Source organism: Hippoglossus hippoglossus, chromosome 20 (genome assembly GCF_009819705.1).
Source record: "Hippoglossus hippoglossus isolate fHipHip1 chromosome 20, fHipHip1.pri, whole genome shotgun sequence".
In the NCBI taxonomy this organism is placed as follows: Eukaryota; Metazoa; Chordata; class Actinopteri; order Pleuronectiformes; family Pleuronectidae; genus Hippoglossus; species Hippoglossus hippoglossus.
In genome coordinates this window covers 6,994,259-7,018,157 of record NC_047170.1, presented here as the reverse complement: position 1 = coordinate 7,018,157, position 23,899 = coordinate 6,994,259, and the positions used below count along the sequence as shown (strand labels likewise).

The following is a 23,899-nucleotide window of genomic DNA, read 5'->3' as shown; positions in this document are numbered from 1 at the left end:
TTAAGGTAGTTTGCCACCTGCTGCTGTACCAGACAGGTTTTCAGCTGAACTCATGAGACAGTACAGCCTGGAAGCTCCTCAAACAAATAGAGTCAAAAGGCGACGTGAGCGCTTGTGTGTTTCAATTTGTGATAACATTAATACATCTGTTTGAGTTCTTGGATTTAAAAAGTGGTGCTGCGCTATAGGAAGGCACACAGAGGTCTGTCTGCAGCCCTCTCCCCGCAGTGCAGGAGCATCCGCTCTGCACATCTGTCTGTAGACACACGGAGGGTTGTAGGCTCTGCAGGGAGAAGAGGTACTTGGCTGCGCGGGTCATGCACACACACTGACACACACCTGACAGAGAGAGGGAGGTTGAGAGAGCACCAGAGGCAATGGTTTAAGGTACTAAGATATTGAGAGCTGTGGTGTCCTCTTAGTGTTTCAGGTGTGTTTTTAATCGGCAGAAGAAACTATGATGTCTGACTGTCTTCTTGGACGGTGTAAACATCATGGACCATAGCACAAGCACGTGGTATATCGTAGGCCACCTTCGTTTTTATTAAATTTATCTACTTTATAGTATATTTAAATAGTTACTATTGCCCCTATGTGGGACCAGAGGTGGGGGGATTTAAAAGATTCAAAATTTATCTTGAATGTCCATCGTTTTAAATTATACCTGTTGAGTGAATTTGTAATTCAAATATTTAAATAAAACAGTAAAAAAAAAAAGGATTGTTTTATATGTCTATTGTTCAAAACATCAAATGGTTTATGCGACTAATGCTTTGTCATAGAAGAGTTTTTCCTTATTTTAACCAGACTGTAATGCCCATAAAATCTGTCTGCCAACCACCATTGAACAACAACAAAGGAAGAATATGATCACTACCAGGTGCAGGCGGTAAAGCGTGTGTGTGGCGTTGTGAGATTAGATGCTACTGTACCAACAGAAGATGACTACAGTCGTCAAAACGCTCTGTGTGGAACTCAACTTCAATACACAAAGATAAGTGAAGCTCTGCCAGGTAGAGTAGCATAATTGCGTTCACGCTGTGGCCTGCGGGTGTGTGTGTGTGTGTGTGTGTGTGTGTGTGTGTGTGTGTGTGTGTGTGTGTGTGTGTGTGTGTGTGTGTGTGTGTGTGTGTGTGTGTGTGTGTGTGTGTGTGTGTGTGTGTGTGTGTGTGTGTGTGTGTGGAGGGGGTCTTTGCATAATGGTTAAGGAATTCCCAGTTTTTATGGAATAGTATTTTACTTAAAATGCCTATTGGAAATAGCTGTGCAGTAGAAAAGTGTTCTGTGCATCTAAATAGCACAATGTCATTGTCATACTAACATCAATGGGAAAAACCTACCATCAAATAACAAACGAGACACCATAAGACTTCACTTAATCCGTAAACATGTAGATATTAAGTAGTATTTATATATTCTGTGAGTAAACTGTTGCAGAACTACAAATATGGCTGCCATCTGTAGTCCTGTCTAAGAACCAAGGCTGTAGTCTCAGTGGTCCTATAGAAAATATTAGTGGATGCTTCAGAGACTGCACTTCCTTTTTCTACAGCACTTTCCTGAGCAGAACACATCGGAACATTTGTCAGTTTTATTCGGAAAAGTTCCACATGATCTCGTGTACGGAGGCTTTGCGTTTCCCTCGGCTGAAAATTCGCTGCCGTCATCGTGAATGACTTAACCGCCTCACTTCTTTTTTATTGCTTTGTCTCCCATCAGCTGGTTTGAAAATAGAATCAAAGTGCTGACAGGAACCTTCCACGCTCCAGTCACATGAGGAGCAGTTGCCTAATTCTTGGAAAACATTACTGTCACCGACTGACCTATTAAATAATTCAGCTGCTCACTCGCTCAGCTGTTTGCAGGGAGTCCTCGCTGAGCTCACATCTGCCTGTTAAAGTGTCGGCGGCTCTCGCGCACGCTTTTATCCCTCACTGTGAAACTGTCTATTATCTGAAACATGCACAAAGAATTTACAATGAAGGAAATTAAACTTTATTTGGGTAAAAGGAACAGTGACCCTCATATGTGATTTTGGTTTCATTACAACACTAAACCAAGAACTTTATTTGTTTATATTTTCCAGGTATAAATACGGATTTCAATCTTATTGAATGAATATTTTGACATCTTGGGGAATATGCTCATGAGTTATTTCCCAATTGAGTCAAGGAATTTGGAAATTAGTTATTTTTTTATGATGGTATGATGATTTAAGACATAACTTGAAACCTCAGAGACACAACAACACACTTTGAGCTTCACGTAGGCCAATCTTGTCATCTGATGACAAATTAGCCGGAGGGCAAAACACAACAGTGATACTTTTTGTAGGTGTCTTAGGTCCAGACAGCATTTTGTCTAATCTATATCAACAGCCAACTGGGTATAAATGCAGATACATGAAAACGCTGATCGCTGATGCACCTCTTCTGCTCTTCACATAGACTGTTTACGTGCGGACAACCAGAACCTGTTGTTACAAGCCGAGCCTGGCGCTTCAGGAAGGTGGCCTTGTGGGTATTACGTGTGATGTAGGGGACGTAAACGTTGCCAAGTTGTTGTCCAGTGCAGCCACAGAACAAAAATACCCATCACCTCCATTCATGTTCGTAACCCGTGTTATGGCCTCTGTAAGCAGTGAAGCACTGAGGGATGAGGCTGTGTATGTTCGCTACAGTTCTGCTATAAAGTTCCCCGTCTTCTACTCCAGAGTTGGTCCGAACTGTTTCTCTGTCAACATCCAATGAGCCAGGGTTAAGATAAGTATGCTAGCATATTACCAGAGGCGTCCTTACTACGGTTTGGAGCCGAGAAGCTGGTAAGGTAACAAATGTGATTGGTCAAATGAGAAACAGAAACCAGAAGGCTTCTGACCCCGAAGTCTTGTCTGCCACTCGTATATTCTGCATATTCACATGCAGAATCTATTCATAGAGGTTACACGTGGGCTGATTCCTTTATGTCAAACCAATCAGACGTGGAGACGATGCAAATTTTAGCTGCGCTGCAACTTCCTTTCAATAGACCCAGAAATGCCACACCTGGCCTGCACGTGTTTCACTGTTTAATATGTCGGCTAGATAATCTTACGATAAGAGACAGATGCAGCTGGCTCCTGTTGCTGCAGCTGCATCCTTATCGGGTCATTCATCTGCAATGGTTACAACTCTGTGACAGTTTCATGGGTTCTAGTCCTTTTTCAAGTCTTGCCACCACTTGAACCCACACCTTTTTTTAAGTGGTCCACTTTTGCACTAAGCCAGTGTTTGAGAGCCTCTTGAATGAGGCTCAGGCCTCCTCCATTAACACTGGATCATCCTGCACTTTTAGGCGGAGGAAGCTGCTCATTATGTTTTTGTACGAGAGGGGGGGAGGGGAAATCAAAGACAGAAGGAGACAGACAGACAGAGAGGATTTATTGATTGGTGTCTTCCTCCTCAGTTCACTTTGATAAATTTGACTGTGGATGCATCTCCTGACTTCACCCCCCCCCCCCCGCCACCTCCATCGTCCCTCCCCGTCTTCCTCCTTCCTTTGTCCTTCAGCCGTGCTCTCTCCTGCAGATCTGTGTGGTCAGATATCAAATGTCTGCTACGTGCTAATGGACACTCGGGGGGTGTAGCTCGTTGCTGCAGCGACAGGGCTTTTAAGGGCAGGATCAGCGTGTCGTGTCGTCAGTATACTGGGGTCATATGGGCCTTTTATTACCTCACAAATTGATGAATTTGACCTTGTGCGTTAAGCTGGGGAGACATTGTGCTGCTTTAGAAACGTTGTTATATTCCACTCCACACTGTACGTGTAAATCGTTGACGCACGCCAAAGGCTCAGGATTTATGTGCTCATAAACGTTCAGATCGTCTGACATGATTTGACTGCTCACACTGTACGTCGCGTCGTCTCCTCGGGACAATGCTAATAAGGGAAAAAGATGCTGCCTAGATCATATGTTTCGAGGCTACTATATTGTAAATTGATCACTAGCCACACTCTGATCACTGTACTGTAAGAACCCTTTCTCTCCCTCTTTCTCTTTCTTGCTAAGCAATTGTTTCTAGTCCTAAACTACATTTCCTACCATTGTGTTTTGCTATTTCACGTAGAAGAGTGGTCAGGTACATCTTATTGCTCCTCACAGCCCTTCGTACACTGCACGACAAACAACGCACGACGGAGCAGAAATTTGTCCCGACTCTAAAATGAATAGCATCAAAATCTGGCTCATAGAATGCCCGGCTTTAGAGAGTTTGCAGTCCTCTCTGATTTACAATATTTGTGCTTCAAGCAGAATCTGAGGTGAAAAGGAGTCAAATCTGTGTCTTCCTTGCTATAATTCAACACGAGTCCTTATTTCACCTGAGTTCGGTCGGTGCAGTTGTGAACTTGCCTGTCTGCTCGCTGTAAAAATGAAAAGCGCTCCTGTGCTTCACTTACAATGCATTGGGTTGAAGTCGTCGTCTACAAAACAGTTGGGAGGAACCTGCTCTATAACGCTGCAGCGCTGGAAGCTTGTGGATTATTCATGGCCTCCCGGTGCATGGCAGCTGCTCAGGAATCACACGTCTCATATCAGCTGCCTTTTCTTTGAGCGTGAATGCACACACACACACACACACACACACACACACACACACACACACACACACACACACACACACACACACACACACACACACACACACACACACACACACACACACACACACACACACACACACACAGACACAACCCCTGGCTAACAGGAGATGGCTCAGCCAGAGAGCGTCCCGCCTCTCGGCTGTAGAGACGGATGCTTTCTGACTGTTTCACGGTGTTTGAGAGAAACGTCTTTGATGGTAGCTGACATCTGTCTGATCCCTGTGTGAGCACAATGGATGTGTTAGCATCGCCAACCATCACCTAGAGGTGAGACGGAGGTTCTGTATTTCATCTTCACCTTTTAACCTCTCCGGTCTGCTTGTACTATTGTGTACTCACAGTCCCTGAGGCTGTGTCCGCACTGACACGTTTTTCGTTTTAAAATGAATAAATCTCCATCCAGACGAGCTAAAATGTGTTAGTGAGGTCGTGGCCTGAGATGATTCACAGTAACATGCTTTATAGCCTGGAGGACTCTATTCAAAGGCTCAAGAGGTGATAAGCGGTTTCAAGAAGTTTCAGTAACTCCACTCCACTACAGTACTGAGCTTCATCTGACATGAGGCGCTAAAAGACTAAAGGACAAGTCACCAGTTTTCAGAATATTATTTTTATTTGACAAACAAAACATATTTAACCATGTGTATATGGTACAGACAATACTATGTAGAGAGCAAATCAAACAGGCGAAGACAAAGGTTTTTTTGTTTGAGTCTGCATAATCAATGTTAATTAGAATTAGCTGTTAAATCAAGATTTACTGGCATAAACATTTACTACAGCTTCTTGAAAGTGTCATTTTGAAATGACAAGTAATCAGTTAGTGTAATTATCAGTTCTCCTCATGTAAATATCTCCCACGCGAGCCTCCAAGTCGTAATCACCACTGGGGCAAGAGGGATTTTTGTGAAAGCTGTGATATGTCTGGCAGCTGGGATCTGCAGTAACGAGTGAGAGGCAGTAAAAGCACAGGAGGACTCGCAGCTGACATGGTGGTGATGGAGTCTTCCCCATCATTCCCTTCACTCCCACATGATGTGAAGGGGATGATTGAAGCGTTAGCATGTCTGCGCGGACCACCTGTACTGGCCTTAAAGGTGCAATAAACAAGCACCGCTACTACAGACAGACTACGAGGATGTTTTCTCTGTCAGGTCCAGGGATGAAAAGTGTAACCGCCCCAATGTCAAGAAACAAAATAGATCAAGATAATTGAAGCATTTGGTAGCAGCTTCTTTATGTCAAGACCGACTGTATCAAAGTTAAAGTAAATTTATTGAAATTGGAGTAGTATTGATATTGGCATGAGTATCTTGGACATCCTTAGTGTCAATGACATATTTGTTTTAAGGCTGTATTTTAATTTTTTTATGTAAAATCTTATTTGCTTCCTGCCTGAGGGTTTCAATCTTGTCTCAACAGCATAAAGCAAACAAAAAAAAAAGAAATAACCCAAGGCAACCTAGATGATCGAAATGAAAAACCCTTTGTTAGTGTGGCTAATGCAAAGATAAAAATAATGCACACTAAGCTTTATCATCATCATTATTATTATTATTATTATTATTGGACTAGAGAGATAGATATCCACAGTCAGCTCTACCTTGTGTTTCCTGTCGTAATACAAAAGTTAAAACAATTCTTCAGACATTTAAAATGTCACATGAACGAGAGAGTAAGGTGTCTGTGATTGTGTGTGCGTGTGTGCGTGTGTGTGTGTGTGCGCGTGTGTGTGTAAGCAGCGACATGAGTCATCTCAAGTCTCAGTAAGCAGCAGGAAACAGGAAGAGGAAACGGTAACGACAGAGCCCCTCTGTGGATTCTGTGTATTCACACTTAGCTTCAGGTATGGTACATTTTCTTCAGTGTGAACACACATAAACACCCACACACACACACATAAACACCCACACACACACACACACACACATGCACACCCACACACAAACACAAACACACATAGACAAATAGGTTAAAGGCAAAACTGCCTCTGCTGGTGTGTTGGCCTCATGGGACCAACAATTCTGTCAATAGTGTGTGTGTGTGTGTCCGTGCGTGCGTGTGTCCATTCATGCGTGCGTGCTTGAGACCAAGACAATTGAACTTGCCCCAAATTTGGCTCTGCGCTGTCCTGTCGGTGACTCTATCAAGTCCCTACCTTTCCTGTGACTGAGCCGCGGGACCTGGAAGTGGTGTGTGTGTGTGTGTGTGTGTGTGTGTGTGTGTGTGTGTGTGTGTGTGTGTGTGTGTGTGTGTGTGTGTGTGTGTGTGTGAAACCCAGTTCAAAGGTAGCCTCACACTGAGCGTGTAACACATAACCACAGCAGGTAGCCCTGCTGAAAATATGACAACTCATTTTAATCAGAATCAGGACTTCATTGATCCCAGGGGAAGTTGGTTAAAGACTTAAATCCATTTGGTTCCACTTTCTTCAAGAGGCAGGAGAATAATTCAGGAGAATCAAGCACAGATATTTGATATGTCTCGATGTCTTCCTAGCGAAAATCATGTGTAGCAGTTAAATAAGACGATTGAGTCATTCCTCCATCACCCTGTTGCCCTGCTGTGATTGACAGGTTTCAATAGGCGGTGTGAGGTTATCAGTGATTCCGAGAACTGAAGTGCGAGATCTCAGGTTGCTGCCGGGTGTCGAGGATACCTGGCCACGCAGACGTGCCATGTATTTGTCAGCCACCGCTGAGCCTGGGCCAGTCAGAGAGTACACAGCATGTGAAGCTAAGCCACCGTGTTCAGGATCAAAGACTAACAGGACTGAAGAGCAGGTCTACACGTGGGCCCTCCTCCCCTCGCTGTCCTACTTTCTGACAGATTCCCCCCCCCCCAGCTTCACCACTAAGGGCTTTGCAACCTAGAACTACTGAGAAAAGGCTGCACATCTCACTGCGGCTAAAGGACACACAACAGGGTTAGACTGATGTGTTGGTGCACAACGCTGACACTAGACTTTGTTTTAGTGTTGTGATCAGATTGATCGTTGCGGAAACTGTTATGTAAGAGTTTAATGAGATGATCAGTTTTTTCAGTAACAAATAAATTGTATTTTTACCACAGTATTTGTCTATAAGATGATTAAACTGAACTCCTCATATATGATTAACTTCAGACAGGTTTGTTTTCAGTGTTAATCTTTCGAAGAGCATCGCATGTGATTTGAGCTCAAGAAGAAATGTCTAAATGTCAGTGAACAAGACAGGAAGTCTATGGCTTTACTAAGAGGCTGTAATTTGGTTTAACCCAAATGGTATTTCAGGGGGATTTCACATCTACTTTGTTTGGTCAGAACCAAAATAACAGGTGTGAATTTTTTTCTGACTGGTCTCGTTCTGAATCAAACTAAACCGTGGTTCAGTTGGCTCACAATGTGAAAGCCACTTTTTGGGATTCTTCTGACTTTGAGACCAAATGGAGGAAGTTGAGACAGCATTAATCAATAGAAGAAGAAAATGGAGTCGAAGTTGTTTACAGGGTTGCTTGCAGTCTTTACCTCCAACAATAAAATGTTTGAACGACGAGTACGTTTATGTTGCTGGAAGTGAATATTATAGAAGCAAAAAACATTAACGAAATCAACTGGTTCATTAACTTTCTCCATTCAAAGAGAAGACTACTAGTTAGCAAATACAATAGCCGAATTGACAACACTACATCAGACACATGTCCATCTACAAACCAATCAATGTCAAACATAGCGAGACGCGGCCCACATAAGTGATGACAGGAAGTAAGTATGTCTAGCAGAACCTTCAGTCGCTCCCTAAAACACAACGTGAAACCAAAACTAACTGGATCAAATATAAAGACATGAACCTCGGTTTCGACCATGGTCCGGACTTTGTGCGCTTTGAGAATGAGATGGGACATAGATCTCGTGTGTTTCCATGGAGATAAACCAAAGTCTCTTATCCTGGAACTCATAACAAATCCAAATATTGAGCCTGTTCATAGACAGTATGTTCAATATTAACACCCACTACATTAATGAACATATAAAACAAACAGAAAAAAATCTTACATATTTGAATTTTTGGAGAATGTCTTCTACTATATATCATTTTTATTTCTGCCATTGTTACATTCATGTTGCTGTAGATTAAGGTCTGCAGTAAGTCCACTTGAGGCCCATTGTGGATTTGGAAGGCCCCTTCTGACTAATCCAATCATCAAGTTTGCATGTGTGGTAAAGTCCGAACATCTGGATTCGCCCATGTTGTTCAGCTTGTTCACCATCTGTGCTGTGTGAAAAGTCAGGGGATAAACCAGAGTTATTCAAACGTGTCCTGGAGGGACCTTGCAATATTTGTAATGAATATCACAATAATCCATCAAACGGATGAAGTTATACTGGAACAAGTTGAAAAGAGAGGGGATCCCTTTCATCGTCAATATGTGTGCACACATTTTTCTGATGATCCAGGACTAAAATATCTGTCGCAAATTTTTGGTCCATCCAAGATATTTCATCTGAACTACAAATGTCAATCTAAAGGTTGTATAAAGGTTGCATTAGAGGAAAGGTCAGGGGTTCAACAAAGTCAGCGGGTTTCATCCTTTGAAAATATCAAATCAGATTTAGAGATACTTCAGTGTGGATCGACTGACAGAGTTGTGCTACTAGCAGGGCTAAAGATGCCCCGTCCCAATATGTTCAGTTCAAATCTTGCTTTGAGAATCGTACAGTCAAACTCCACTCTGCATTTCAGACACACAGTGAAGCTGTTAGTCTCTGATCATGCACACAAATGACTGTACGCACAGTGTTGTGGTTTAGAACATGAAGTGCCCAGGGTAAGTGTCTCTTCCAGATGGACAGCCGCGCTCTGAGATGAAGCAAATATGTAGATTCTGCATGTTTATTTCCCTCTCCTCGGTCGGCCATCTCCCTGCTCAGGGGCCAGTTTCCTCCGGGCAACTGCTGGCTCCGACTGAAAAGAGGATAAGTGGAGGAGAGTTAATTTTCAACAAGTGCAACCCCTGTCTCTGACACATCTCTAAAGTCTGTCTTCTAAATCTTTGATGAGGAGCCGAAGGCAGCATCTGTCATCTCACCAGCGTCGTCTGAGCGAACGGCAACATTTCAGGATTTCACAGGGATATTCGTGCGCTTCCGAGCTTGCTGAGATGTTTTTCTGTAATTAAAAAAAATGCTCCCGCAGAAGCCGCGCAGATGACTGTGTGTGTGTCAACGATGACTTTTACAGATGCTCAAGGCTCCAACTCTGAGAAGAGGGGGGGGGGGGGGGAAGGGGGTCTTTTCCTCTCTATGTTGCTTCCCAGAGGTGGAGGTGGAGTGGGTGGCAATTCTAAAAGCTAATCTCCATCCTCCACACAGCTCAGAAAATCTGCTCCCACCTCACAATAAACCGACTGCTGTGTGTTATATAATATCCAAACAGAGGCAGTTTAGCTGTAATCACAGGGCCAACTGGGGAACAAGTTTGAATGAGATGAAATAATAAGTGGTGGTGGAGTGGAGGAAGCTTTACACGGAGAGCTGCGGTTTGGATTCAATTTCCCTGAAATACAGAAAACAACCGCACTACAATATTTATCATGTCTAATTCAGTTAATGTGGAATAATGGACCAGTATTTCCCGCAGAAGTCAATCTGGTGGTTGCTGGGGTGCATGTAACAGATCCCGAGTGAAAGAGAAGGTGTCGTGCGAGGGAGAGGTAACTAACAACTGCAGCTGGAACTATGAAGTCTGTCTGTCTGTGTGGACGGTAACAACTTTATGGACGATAGCACGAGCATGCAAGTGAAAAACTCTGCAAATAATGCCACACAATTCAATGTATGGACATTAGTGATCTGTAATGTTAATATAGATCATAAAAAATTTGTTTCATTATGACAATGTGGTAGCAACGATTTGAATATGGCGCCACAGCCTAGATAATTAAAGGGAATATGGACAATGTGTGTTTAGCTGTGAGTGTTGATATGGAAATAATGAAATGAGACGATTGAAAACTAATTATACATAATAAAAGACAACAGACAAACACAGGTACATTTACCAATAATTGTAATAAAATGAAAGTCTTGTCAACAGCTTAACATACACACTGCAACGAAATACAGCACGTGCATGCAAGATAAATATCTATACATGCTACTGGAATTAGTAACATGTTCAACAGTACGGCATGAATAGGAGAGCAGAGTGGAAGGTTTGTAATTAGCTTCATGTGCAGACTCGGGATGAAACGACTTCTAACGTCTCATAGGACAATTTCTATAATGGAAGATAATGTGTTTGTCCTCAGGGGGGTGTTAATCAATACGTATCTCTTCATCTAATCTAGATGTGGGATGTTGAGCCTTATCAAGCAGCATTGTTCTGTGGTATGTTCATGGTTGTGTTAATAGAGGGCAGAGATTAGGAAACCTTCTCATATGAAGTAACGTTGAAATTAAAAGCCACAATATATGGAATTGTGTTGTTTTTTTAAACATGCTCTCCTCTCACCACAGACACTCAAGGGCACAAAGTCAAAACCCCTAAAATGTTCGGTTTCTGTATAATCTCAACATCGTGTCTAAACTACGGTTAACTCGGTATCTAGAGGAAAAAATATACATGGTTAAGTTTATAGGCAAATCAAGACATTTAGTTCCAGGGGAGATTGTGGTAATGGTTAACAAGAACAGCCGAGCTTTCCACAAGCATATGGAGCAGCCAGCTGGGGTGGTGTCAACCCCACAGAGAACATGTGTGGCTCTAAACTTTGGTCATATTTTAATGAGTTTCAGCATTAAATGTGAACATGTAGTGAAGCATTGTGAAGCAGCCCACACTTTAAGATATTAACATGTAAAACCAGGCCAACTGCAGGTAGTTCCATGACATCATGGTTTATTGCCATGCTTCCGTCACAGCGGTGGGCAGAGGATTTGTGTTTGCAGGTTGTCAGGCTGTCGGTCCCTTTGTGTTGAATCTCAGAAATGCCTCAAAATAATTCCTTCAAATTTGGCCACACTCTATTTGACTGAAAGATGAACTGATTAGAAAATTATGGTTAAAGGTCAAGGACACTGTGGCATCACAAAACATGTTTTGGCCATAAAGAACACTAATGTTCTGCACAAACATTCACTCTTCACCATAACCCAAGAAGGCAGCTGGCAGGGGCAGGAAGTTAGGTATTGTTTTCTCTGCGGAGATCACGTGATTTTCTTTACAACACACCGACAACGGTGTCAGGTCTAATCTCCACAAAGCCTCTTGACTGTCTCTTGGTGTCTTCTACGTGTATGACACCGTTTTTTCAGATATTGGTTTTCATTTTAGATTACAAGCGTCATCAATCCACTCACTCACAGTAAATCCAGCCGGGATCCCCTGTTATGTTCTCATATCGGATTCTCCTGACTATCTGCCGTCTTTATACGAGGAGGCCAGGCAGAGAAAGTCCGCAGGAACTACGGAGGCTCTCGCTCAGACGTTTGCGTTCACGTAATTTAATCTTTGGAGTTTAGTGCATGTCTGAAAGCGGCGTATGACTATTCAAGGGAAAAGTCACTGAGAAGGACCATAATGAGAAGGCACACAGCCGCATGACTAATGTGTAGGATCGGCACAGTGAGACGTGTTTAATTGTTCATGATTAAAACGGCAGCTCCTCGGGGTATGCTAACCGGAGCCAACCCACTTACGCCATGTAGATATGACACGCCGACTATTTGTGGCCAGAGATGTGGCATCATGGCTCCAGATTTGTTGCGTGACAACGAGACAGGGGTTTCACTGGGTTTCATTGGCGGAGTGCTGGTTGCTGCTGCTGTTTCAGAGCCGGTTCTGGATATATCACTTATAGTTGTGATGTGACATCTTCTGTAAATCAGAAGGATTTCCACAACTTACATCAGAATTTAACTCGGGGAGCAGACCCTCTCTGCTGCTGCAGCTCTGATTAACTGAGTATCCTTTTTTAATCCTGTCTATTGCACCTGACATGTCATAATACAGCTTCTCATTCACACTCCACTAACTTCCAATCGGATGCTATCTACATTAATATCAATGCTTTAATGATCTGCAATTACTTCAAACTTAAACAGGATAAATCAAAGGCTAATTCCTATTTCTTCTCTGAATTCATAACATCCTCTGATTCTAGAGCGCATCCAACACAGAGGAGGCTTTACTCAATGAAATCAATTCCTGACCGTAGTCTTAGTCCCTAAAAAAGCAATTAGCAGTTATTGCCTCCACCAAGGAGGTTTTTTCTTTGTCTGCGTCCATCCGGCATTAGTAGGATTGTGCATAAACTACCGGACAAATGAACACAAAAAAGGTGTTAAGATGTAGCATGGGTCAGAAAAGAATCCATGAAAGTTTGGTGCGGATCAGGATCAGGGGGCGGATGCAGGATTGTCTTTACACTTTCTTTAACTCTGCGAGATAGGGCGTGAAGATCTTGATGAAGAAGAAAAATAGTAAAAGTACAAATAACCTCCCTCTCCCAGTCTTCTCCATCCCTGTGCACCTACATGAACACTACCCCCATCTGCTCCTCACTCCGCCTCCGGGCTTTGCACCATGAGTGACAGGGCCTTCACTGGGGCTGGCGCTGACCTATGGACATTTCTCCCCCAGGGTCCAGACCACTGCACATCTGTTGCTTCTTTTAAGATGATATCAAAAACTCACCTGTTACGATTTGCCTTTCCTGGTACGACACAAAGGCTATGTTATTTATTTCTTTGTATATATATATATATGTGTGTGTGTGTTTTATTGTTGTTTCTGTTTTTCTATCTTGTTTTATGGACTGAATGTGTTTTTGGATTAAAGTGTCCTTGGCTGTCTTGAAAGGCATTCATGAATAAAACATATTATTATACCAGAAACAAAAACAGACCAATAAAAGTCAACAAAGATGTCCTCAAATTTAAAAACAGCCCGTCCAGACCCAATAGCCAGGGCTGAAATGATATTGAAATACGGGAATTCTTCATTTACTTTCCACACTTTTAACATCTTGAGCCAGGCTTACAGATGTCCCTATGTTTGTGCCGTTTCTCCATGGAGATGTGGATTTATGGCACCGTCTCAGTGAGTATTCGCGTGTTATGGCTGTGGTCAAAACTGTAATCCTAGAAGGTGATAAAATGGTTGACATGTAAACTACCATGATGAATAGTGGAATGAGGTGCAACAAGATGGATCACCCCGCTTCAGCCAATTGTTTACCCACAGCCAGTGTGGTTGTAAATCAAGCAGAGCGCAGCCGAAAGACACTCTGTGTGTCTTCTCTTGGCCAGAAAAACTATATTGCTGCCGCCGGATCTCATAAATCACGAGGCACTTTGCTACCTGTAAGGGTTTTTTTATCTAAATGTACTGTTGAGCTTTGTTTCTCCCTTCTTTAAACAAGAAGTCTAACTGACAGAAACCATGACAGACTGTGGTGTCGTCCATTTTATGTGAAAACCAGTGCGTTGTTAATTCTCTGGAGGAGGAGCACGTTCCCTTCTGACTGAGCGCGCCTCGGGTTTGGCTCTCGAGAATCACAGAGCTGCTGCCTTTTCTATTCTGCCGACGAGATAACTACACTCACCTTGAGTCTCAGGTGGAACTGATCCTGATAACGTGTCTGCAGTAACCAGCATGACACTGACTCCTACAAATTTAAACCCACCCACTGTTGGAAAGAAATCATTTCAATCCTTTAGTAGAATTTTTTTTATAAAGATAAAAGCAGGCTCCTTACTGCCAAGCATCCAAAGAAATGATCCATGAGTCCTGGAGGCGTTTGGTGGTTTTTATTAATAGTAGACAGTCCACAGAAAATATCGGAGCCCTTCTCCCTTTTTTATCGTTAACCCGCCAAGGAAATTGAACAGGTAAAAGAGAAAGGATAAACCACCGCAAGTTGCCTGGAAGTTTTAATAACAAATATCCATCCATCATCTATACTGCTTGTCCTTTTGAGGGGTTGTGGGGGGAGCTGGAGCCAATCCCAGCTGACTCTGGACGAGAAGGGGGGGGTGCACCCTGGAGAGGTCGCCAGTCCATCACAGGGCCAGAAAAACCCAGACTGACCAAGATTTGACCTGGGAACCTTCTTGCTTTGAGGCAAGAGCGCTAACCATCACCCTTACTCAAAAATATATCAGCCTGAATAAACAATTGATCTTTGTCGATATTCCTGCTTGAGAGGATTATTGTCTCTGCAGAATTTACCTTCATTGACAGAAGCAGTGTCACTCGCATCATGCTGCAGAACAACTTCCCTGCTCAACAGTTTCACCATTTGCTGTGGCCTCCTCTGAAGCTTCATGTCCCACGGGTTGCGGGGGGAGTAGGGTTGAGTAAAACTGAAGCGTGGGGGTCCATGACTGACGCAGCGGGATCAAAGGCTCAGGGAGGGAAAAGAAATCCTGAGGAATGTCCATATGGATTTTCACTGACCGCCTCGGGACATCGTTTACAGTGCACACAGCCCTCTCAAAGTTGTTCTTACACTTAGTTATGGTTTTGGCCGGTGTTTCAAGTGTTTGGCTCCCCACACGGGTCCACAAGGAGCTGAAATCTGCAGCTTTTAAAACAGTATCCTGGTAACTTCACTAGAGCGGCTGAGACTCTTAAATGCAGAGTTTATATTTTGGGCTGAAAGACCCCTTGGGGAGGACTAGTTTTTCCCCCCATTTGCTTCATTTCATCCTCAGTTAACTGCGGGATAGTGTTTCGGCGGTGAGGGAAGGAGATCGTCATGTCAACGCGATGAAACAATGGAGATTGTGTGCAGTGTAGATTGGTTGGCGAGTGGGTGGACAGAGGCGGTTATGTCTTTAGCATGGCTGCCGCAGTGGATTCGATGATAATAACAGCAGTTGAACACCACAGCTCTGGGATGCTTCATGCTATGCCTGCATGGAGGATTGCGCTCAGTTATCAGCAGACTCTATTTAAGGTCGGTTCCGCCTCAAATATACTTGTACCATGCTGTATTTACTCCTTTCTGTTCACATGCTCTACAGTACAATCTTCATCATACACCACTCGTATTGAATTACTCTTGGACCATTCTTTAACTTATTTGTTGTACTCATTCCCAACTGTACGTCCATTTATATGTAAGTTTACTGAGAGTAGTGCAAAAACATATATAAAGGATCCACATCAGTCTGTGACTACTGTGAAACGCTGAGCTTCTTTCGAGACAAATGCACAAATGTGTTGCAACAGCTGCTTTTCAATATGTTAATACAGAAGTAAGGGGTAAGTGTTAGTAATGCAATCATCGAGGTGAAAATTGGATTATTAGCATGCCATTTACAGCAGAAGCATAATTTCACCATTCCATATAGTTTGGCTTAATTACTTAGCAACTAATGTGCAACATAATCAGCTTCTTTTTGCAGAAATTGAGGTTATAAATCATCTTGAATTGATTGAATCAGATTCTGTGTGGTGTAGAGCATCCTTCAGCCTGTGAAGAGAGTTGTGTAATTGTATTCTTTGTCTCTAGATGATATGAGGGTTGTCTTGGACATGACACATTTTGGAGATCTTTGGACATGAAGCTCAGAAGATGTGGGCATTTACTAACTGAGGCCTATGGAGCTGCATTATGGGAAATGTAGGATCCAGTATTTTCTGAGCTTGACCCATTTGAGGGACTGACAGTTGGGGTATCTCTAACATGTGTTGTCATGTTCTGCTTAATTTCTTTATCTATTGATTCAATGTTTGGTTTATAAAACGGTATAAAATTGTGAAAAGTCCCCTAAAAACCACGGTAATCGTACCTCTACTTTTTACAAAATGGGTTTTCCCGCAAGCAAAATGAATAATTATAATGACAAATACTTTATTTATTTTACAAGATGTATGAGTGTGTGTTTGTGTATGTGTGTAGGACTGGTCAGTCGTGAGCAGCCTTTGAAATTCAGCTGCAGTTACCTCACCTGTCAGCGAAGTGAGGACTTGGCAGATCAGATTTGTTTGTGCATCAAGGCCTCGAGCTGCGTGGGAACATCAGTATGCTGCTTGCATGTGTGTGTGTGTGTGTGTGTGTGTGTGTGTGTGTGTGTGTGTTTCTGTCAGTGTGTGAAAATCAAGCAAGTGTGTGATCACTTGGCTGAGTGATATTCTCGCCTATTAATGTGAACATAAAACACGCAGGAGTAAAGGCTTTTGAGGATCAGCACTGGGGAGGGTTTGTGTGTGTGTGTGTGTGTGTGTGTGTGTGTGTGTGTGTGTGTGTGTGTGTGTGTGTGTGTGTGTGTGTGTGTGTGTGTGTGTGTGTTTGTCTGTGTGTTGTCCTGAGGGGCTGCAGTGTGTCGGGGTTGATTTACCTGGACAGAGAGGATGACCTCGCTTTTGACCTCATGCTGCAGAGTTATTAGAAGAGGGACAAAATGAAAATCAACTTCCCCTACACTCTTCAACAGATGGAGTAAGAGAGTAGTAGTAGTAGTTGTAGTAGTTTGAGGCACATTTGTATCTTTTTACTCATCCACGTACAAAAAGTAAGAAAACAAAAAAACAATGTCTCTAGTCATGGTAAACAACTTCTGATAGAAATGGTTTGATTGTCTGATTGTCAGTTTGTCCAGAGCAGAAGGGATTTCGTCTATAACACATGTAAATATAATCATCTGTAATAAAGAGAGAGAGACAATAACAAATCAGAGTTTAATGTTGACTTTTATTAGCATCAGTATATTATTAGTTGTATGAAGGCTCAGCTTCTATTCACAGAATTCAGGGGATATGTGATATGTGACAGTTTCCTGTGGCATTATATATCTTAGATTGAAGTTTTGTACACATTTTTCCAGATGCTCAACCGACATCTTGCTGTGCAGTTGTTGTAACTTCTGTAAAGTCTGTCATGTGGTCATGAAGTCATGAAGTCATGTGGTCACGTGTCACTGACCCATCATCAGTGCTGGTAACATTAAATGAGAGCTGTGATGACCAACAGTTTTACTCAGATTGAAAATGTCTTTTTGAAAAACTAACAATAATAAACAATGCACAAATAATAATGTTGAATTAATAAGAATTAAGAATAATGCTGGAGTTTTTGTGGTATTGCATTTATATATAAGGATAATGATTGTGACTAAAAACGCAGCATTGAAATACTGATTTGGATGTTGATTACCATGGCAACAGTGGAAGATTGGAAGCATTTGGGTCAGTCCTAGTACCTTCAGTTTTAGCTGTCCTAGGGCCTGGTGTCTTTGCTCGATTTACCCTGACACAGTTTCATTCTATCATCCAGCACTCATGGAGCGACGCCGGCGAGCTAGTTCTGGCAGGCAACTCGAGCTGCACTGTTTCAATCGTGTGACACTCATCATGTGACATACATCATGTGACACACTTCATGTGACATACATCATGTGACATACTTCACTCGCCACTACCATCTACAGTACTCATCCACCTCATTAGGCGGTCTATTTAAGCAGAGGGAATTCCCATCCCTCTCTCTGCTTCCTAACTACTACGCAGTATCACAGACAATTGTCTCAGGGGGGTTACAGTATTAGCTCATCACTCCCATCATTCCTGTGTATCATATGGGGGAGTGATTAAGTCGGAGCCTAGACGCCAAACACTAAACCTGTTCTACTGTTGAATAAACAAACATTCAAACGTGAGTTGTCTGACTGAACTGCCCATCTGAGCCCCCACTGGTGTGTTGGTCTCAAAACAGGCTTTTTGTCCTGTACATCGTTGGTGCGTTGATATCTTGAAGCAGTGCAAAGAGATTGATCAACAGAAACCTGATCTGAAGTCAGCGGTGCAATATTTCATTGTTATTTTAAAAGGTGCATTATCAAGATGGTGACATGCACAGAGGCAAGTGATCAATAAGTGCACACTCTGCTTGTTACACACACAGAGGATGATGATTTATCTCCTACCTCTCTATCCATTATTATAATTTTAATCCACCAAGGTGCAAACACACCTGTCTTTTAAAAGGAAATGGAGATTGCATTCTGATTGGTTTATTGTATGTTATCATATGACCAAAACACACCCATGATTCATTAGGAGATTGAATACGACCCTTTTAAATCCTACACCTGGAGCAGAGACCATTATCTGCTTCTGTTAAACCAGCTAAAGTAGATTTGTTAACAAGATAAATCAACATGCTCCATGAGATGGTTGAACAGAGCCATTTACATTGTATTTTCTATTAAGTCTGCTGTCTTTACCATATGACTGTAGGACGAATGCATCTAAAGCAGTGTTCGCCTGCGCTGGAGTAAATGATGCAAGCGATGAAGATTGAGGACGAATGGTAAAACGTGTTCCTCATTCCAATCAGCTCCACGTCTGTATATCCAAACACACTAATTATGTATTATGGCCGTTAATGAGCCGTGGCGCTGATTGCCAAACATTAGCTCGTCACTCTCTGTGAGCCTATCAGGGTTTAACTGGCTCCGCGTGGCCGACTGAGTTTAATACACATCTGTCAGACAGACGCGCTCACACACAAGCTTACGCGCACGTTCATGTATGTATGCATATATGCAGGAGTCATTTGTTGATGCAATGACTTAAGACAATAGCAGGCAGAGATTTCCATCCCTAACAAACCTCTGCAGTTCTCAAACTTCAGTAGAACCACAGCCAAATGAGAGCTTTTTGTTCCTCGCGCAGCAGAGTTTAATGAAATGGAACGTCTTCAGTTTTACACCGTCTGACTCATCCTCTTAGAGACAGTCGTCTTTGTGCAGGAGGAGTAAATATAAACTGTTCCAAATACAGTGTGAAGACTCTCTGGGATATTAAAGAAGTGCTCAAAGCAGTGGGGAGGGATCAAATCCTGTGGAATCACAGTGATGATGGTAACAGTTTCTGAAGAGGCTTTCACACCCGCTTGTTCCTTGTGGTCGGATCAACCCCCTCGGGTGTTTCCCTCCTGGTTTACCTCATATGTGTTGGGGTGAGAAAAACGCTGAAGGCAGTGTGAGCCTCACAGCTGATCCCTGGTCAGTCTGGTGTCATCTCTTCATGTAAAACCCATTATCGATTCCATAAGAGATACATGGCCCTACATAACGATAATATCATGATAACGCGATCCTGGGATCAATATAATGCAAGACAATCAAACAACAATACATCATGATATCTGAGATTAAGCAATGTACAAACAATGCATAAAGTCTTTATCTTAGTGCCTTTTTAGTCTTTAACAAACACACTGTATCTTGTCAATGTCCACATGTGCCATCATCCCAATGTAAAATAATCATAAACTGGCAAAAGTACAAACTATATATATATATATAATGCAGCAGGAAAATTTCCACAGCGAGCGAGGGGGTGTGGATTATGACGTTTCTAGTACGCACCAGATGCAAAAATGAAAAAAAAAAAGGAATACAAATATCTTAGGATGAAAACAAGGTCTTTGTCGGCGAATTTGTCAATGAGATTCGAGAGCTTTCGGTGATAAGAGAAGACAACGTTGCTGTAAACACGTGAATTGATCCGTTACGTCCTCCTGCATGATCTACCCAGCTGCCACCGTTCACAATGATACAGACATTTTCCTGTCGTTGTGAACACATCAGACCTGCACAATTTCCTGATTTCATATGCGAAAAAGAAAACTCCGGAAAATGTCCAGACCCAATTTTCATGGCATTTACTGGAGTTCTATTCTGGAATGAGTGAATTACTGGATCCATTAAATTTATTGACTTATTATTTAAACTCTAAAGTAAATCTTAAGGAGCCGTGTACTGTAAAATATATCGATATATTTAGGGTAGGGTGAAGGGTACCTAAGGGTAAAATATCAGGAGTAGAAATGAGGACATATAAGAAACAAAGCACGGTTAATGCTTTAATTTTGTTGAAAATGTAACAAAAAGCTGAAATTATAGCTACAAATGACATAATTACATGGATTTAATTTTAGATTCACTCCACCATTTTCCGCAATGATTTCAGTGATGACCTCAATTATGATCTGTAAACAGGAATAAAATGTTCTCTGTGGTGGTTTGGAAGGCTCGGTCTTTCAACAAATGAAATAAAATATTATATGTGTTCCACTGGGTCATCTCCGTGATCTATTTTTAGCTGAAAATCAGTCATTTAGAGAAGTAAAAAAAGAGAGAGAAAAGAACATGAGCCACAGAAAACGAGCAGAGAGCAGAAAACTGGGACAGCACGCCGTGTGTGAAACCAATAAATCTTTTGGCACATTACACATCTAATGCATCGGCCATTTTCCCGAGGTGAAGGACATCTCAGAATAAATTGAGAAGAGTTAATCAGAGGGTTGGGACGTTGACCGCAAGGACGCTGTGTCCTTCCCGTGTTCCGACCTGCTGTATACCGCCATAAAACCAAGATCATCACAGTCTGATCATGTCGAGCCTCGAACTGCAAGTGTCTGCGTGTGTGTGTGTGAAGCCAAAGCGTCTTGATTACCCCCTGGTGGCTGGCTGCATTATAGGTCATAAATCCCGCCTCATCCATGTTAACAAATGGAACATGGACCAAACAAAAAGAAAATCAAAGCACACGCCAAACATAATCGTGTAAAAGATGGTTTCTGTCATTTCAGGCAATGAGATGTCATGGCTGAAAGCTGAGACTGACACATGAATGGTCGAACTCGCACACTTGGATGTTAAGTTGCGATGTATATGATATCTGTGTACAGGTCCAAGCTCAGATCTTGCTGTAAATGTGTATCTTAGATTGGGGAATAGATAAAATACGATGGTGTATGCTACCCTTAGTTAACTATAGACTGAGTGGGGCAGCACAGAAGCAATAACTGTGTGAAGACAGAAATGAAGTTGATTGAAGGAGTCGAGTGATAGCGTGCAGGTCGCGCTCCGGAGCCCTTGTGACAACTGAATCATGATGCATTTTTAAGTCTTACATAAAGCAGCTCTGAGAACAGTGATAATCATCTACATTTTTTTCTGCTGACTAATGTAGTTTTGCAGCTAAACTTAAATACATCTCAACCACTCATTTCCTTTGTGCACATTTCTTAACATTTCTATTATTAGTGGTGCGACCGCTGATGGATGGATGCGAGTCCTCGGAAAGTCTTCTCGGCTGTGTGCACGTGGTCACTTTTGTTGCAATAGTGTGTGACTCACGTATCTCCTGCAGCCAAAAGGGCTCAATGCAACAAGGCTCGGCCACAAAGTGGAAAAGCTCTAAATGCTGTGTTCAGCCTGCAGTGGATCTTCAGCTTTCAGTCGTGGTGTTCCTGCCAGCTGGCCTCCGAATGTCATGGCCTTCATTCATGACTGGAGAGAGGGAACCACAGACTGTGTCGAACAGATGTGTGACGTTTAATAACTAGAGCGAGAACGATGCTCTGGGAAATATCTGAGGATTCACTCAGAAACTAGATGTGTCATTTTTAATGCATCTGGTGTTTGGACTTTTTAATATTTTAACACCAGAGACAATGAGCACATACTGTATGTTCGGTTAATAGTTAATAGATGCTTGACATGATGTTGTACAAGCCTTTTTTAAATGTGTCTAGTGTCTCATTCAATCTGGTGCAAAATACGACGCACACTAATAATAATAATAATAATGCTGAATACATTTTTCAAGCTGAAGCACAAAATGGTTTCAAGGAAAAGAAAAAGTCGAAATTAACACCAGAAACCCATGAAACCTCCCTCCCTATATCGACAGCACTATACATTGATACATTTATGTTCAAGTTTAACATTGTTATGATATAAAATAAAATAGCAAACAAGGTGTGGTTAGGATAAACGTTTTATTTGATGGTTTTTCATTACTCTTGTTGAGGGGCCGGCGGAGGTTGATCCTTCGTCAATGGAGACGAAGTTGTCATAACTCCACTGTGCATTGTCCAATCAGCCCCGAAAATTCTGTCACATGATCGGAGCCCCGGCCTGAACAGCTCCATAGGTCAATATTAACTCAAGGTCAAAACGACACCTTCTGATTCACCATGAAACAGGAAGTATCTTTTTAACTCCACTGTGCATTGTCCAATAAGCACCAAAATGTTCACCTATGATCACAGTCCCAGCTTATTCTTCATATCAATCAGTCTATTAAGTATATACTGTTATATTTCAAGTTTTATTTCGTTGATCTAGCTATGGTTTGGAAAAAAAGCAAGCTAGCTTACAGCTAGTTATTATTGTACATATTTCTCTTTCTCACTAGTAATGGATTGTAAAATAAGAATGACATGCATTAGATTTGCAAAAGCAGCTGTGTGAAATGAATGGTAGGTGTTCCCTTGTGAATACAGACTGTATGGGTCAGTTTTGACTTGTAAAAGTGATGTACAAATAGAAAATGTACGTAGAAAGGAAAAAAGGAAAATGGTGATTTGTGGTAATCAAAACTATTAACACTATTAAAATAACAAAATACATTTATTTCAAAGATATAGCAAAGAAACACTCATGTGACCCATGTTGTGTATCAAAGGGTTAAGCTGAAAAAGTAACACTTGTTTGTGACTGACGTTATGACATCCTCTGGATTTATGATGCCTAAGGAAGATGCCATGTCTGTGCATCTAGATAAGGTAAACCTTGAGAGTCTGTGTGTGTGGGGACCGAGGTGACGCAGGCTAATATCTTTTTTCCTTCTCGAGAGTACAAAACTGTGAAGCATCTGCTTTCCGGTTTGACTATCTGCGAGTGCGATGGACCAAGAATCTTCTCTGTCGACAGACTCATGTCATAACAAACTCATATTTTGAAGTAAGAACAACTGAGGCTCATCGAGTAGTTCCTTTATTCAGCCATCATCAACATCATCATCATCAGACAACTGTGCAGAAGATATTTCTTCATCAGTCAGTGTCATCCTCTGTCTCTTGGACAGATCTAACTCAGGGATGATTGATTACGTACGACTCGATTGATCCACACCACTCGGCTCATCAAAAGAGACCCTTAAAAATAAAAGGCCCTCCTGGTAAAACGCTCTGAAAATAATGACACACATAAAGTCCGTCAATCATCAGCATCAATCCAATGCTGGGCAAACATGAATTCTATGTCAGTGACAAGCTGTGCGTCGTGTTATTAGTCCCATGGTGCACCGTGGCACAGGGTGGAGTTTAAAGGGTGTCAGCAGAAACCGCATGTCCCTGCTCTGTGTGCCACTGTTTGTTCTGTGTAGTGTTGGGGGAAGGGGAGGGGCCCAGTTGTGTGATCAGTATTGATCTCTGAGAGCTGATGCTCCAGGGCAGATGTATCTAGTTTTTT

The 23,899-nt window shown here is 42.2% G+C and overlaps 1 protein-coding gene across 2 annotated transcripts in view; it reads left to right on the top strand.

Moving 5' to 3' along the window:
• The window catches only part of LOC117753823 (guanine nucleotide exchange factor VAV3), an 85,151-nt gene that overhangs the window by 18,518 nt on the left and 42,734 nt on the right, over nt 1-23,899 (top strand). The window lies entirely within an intron of this gene.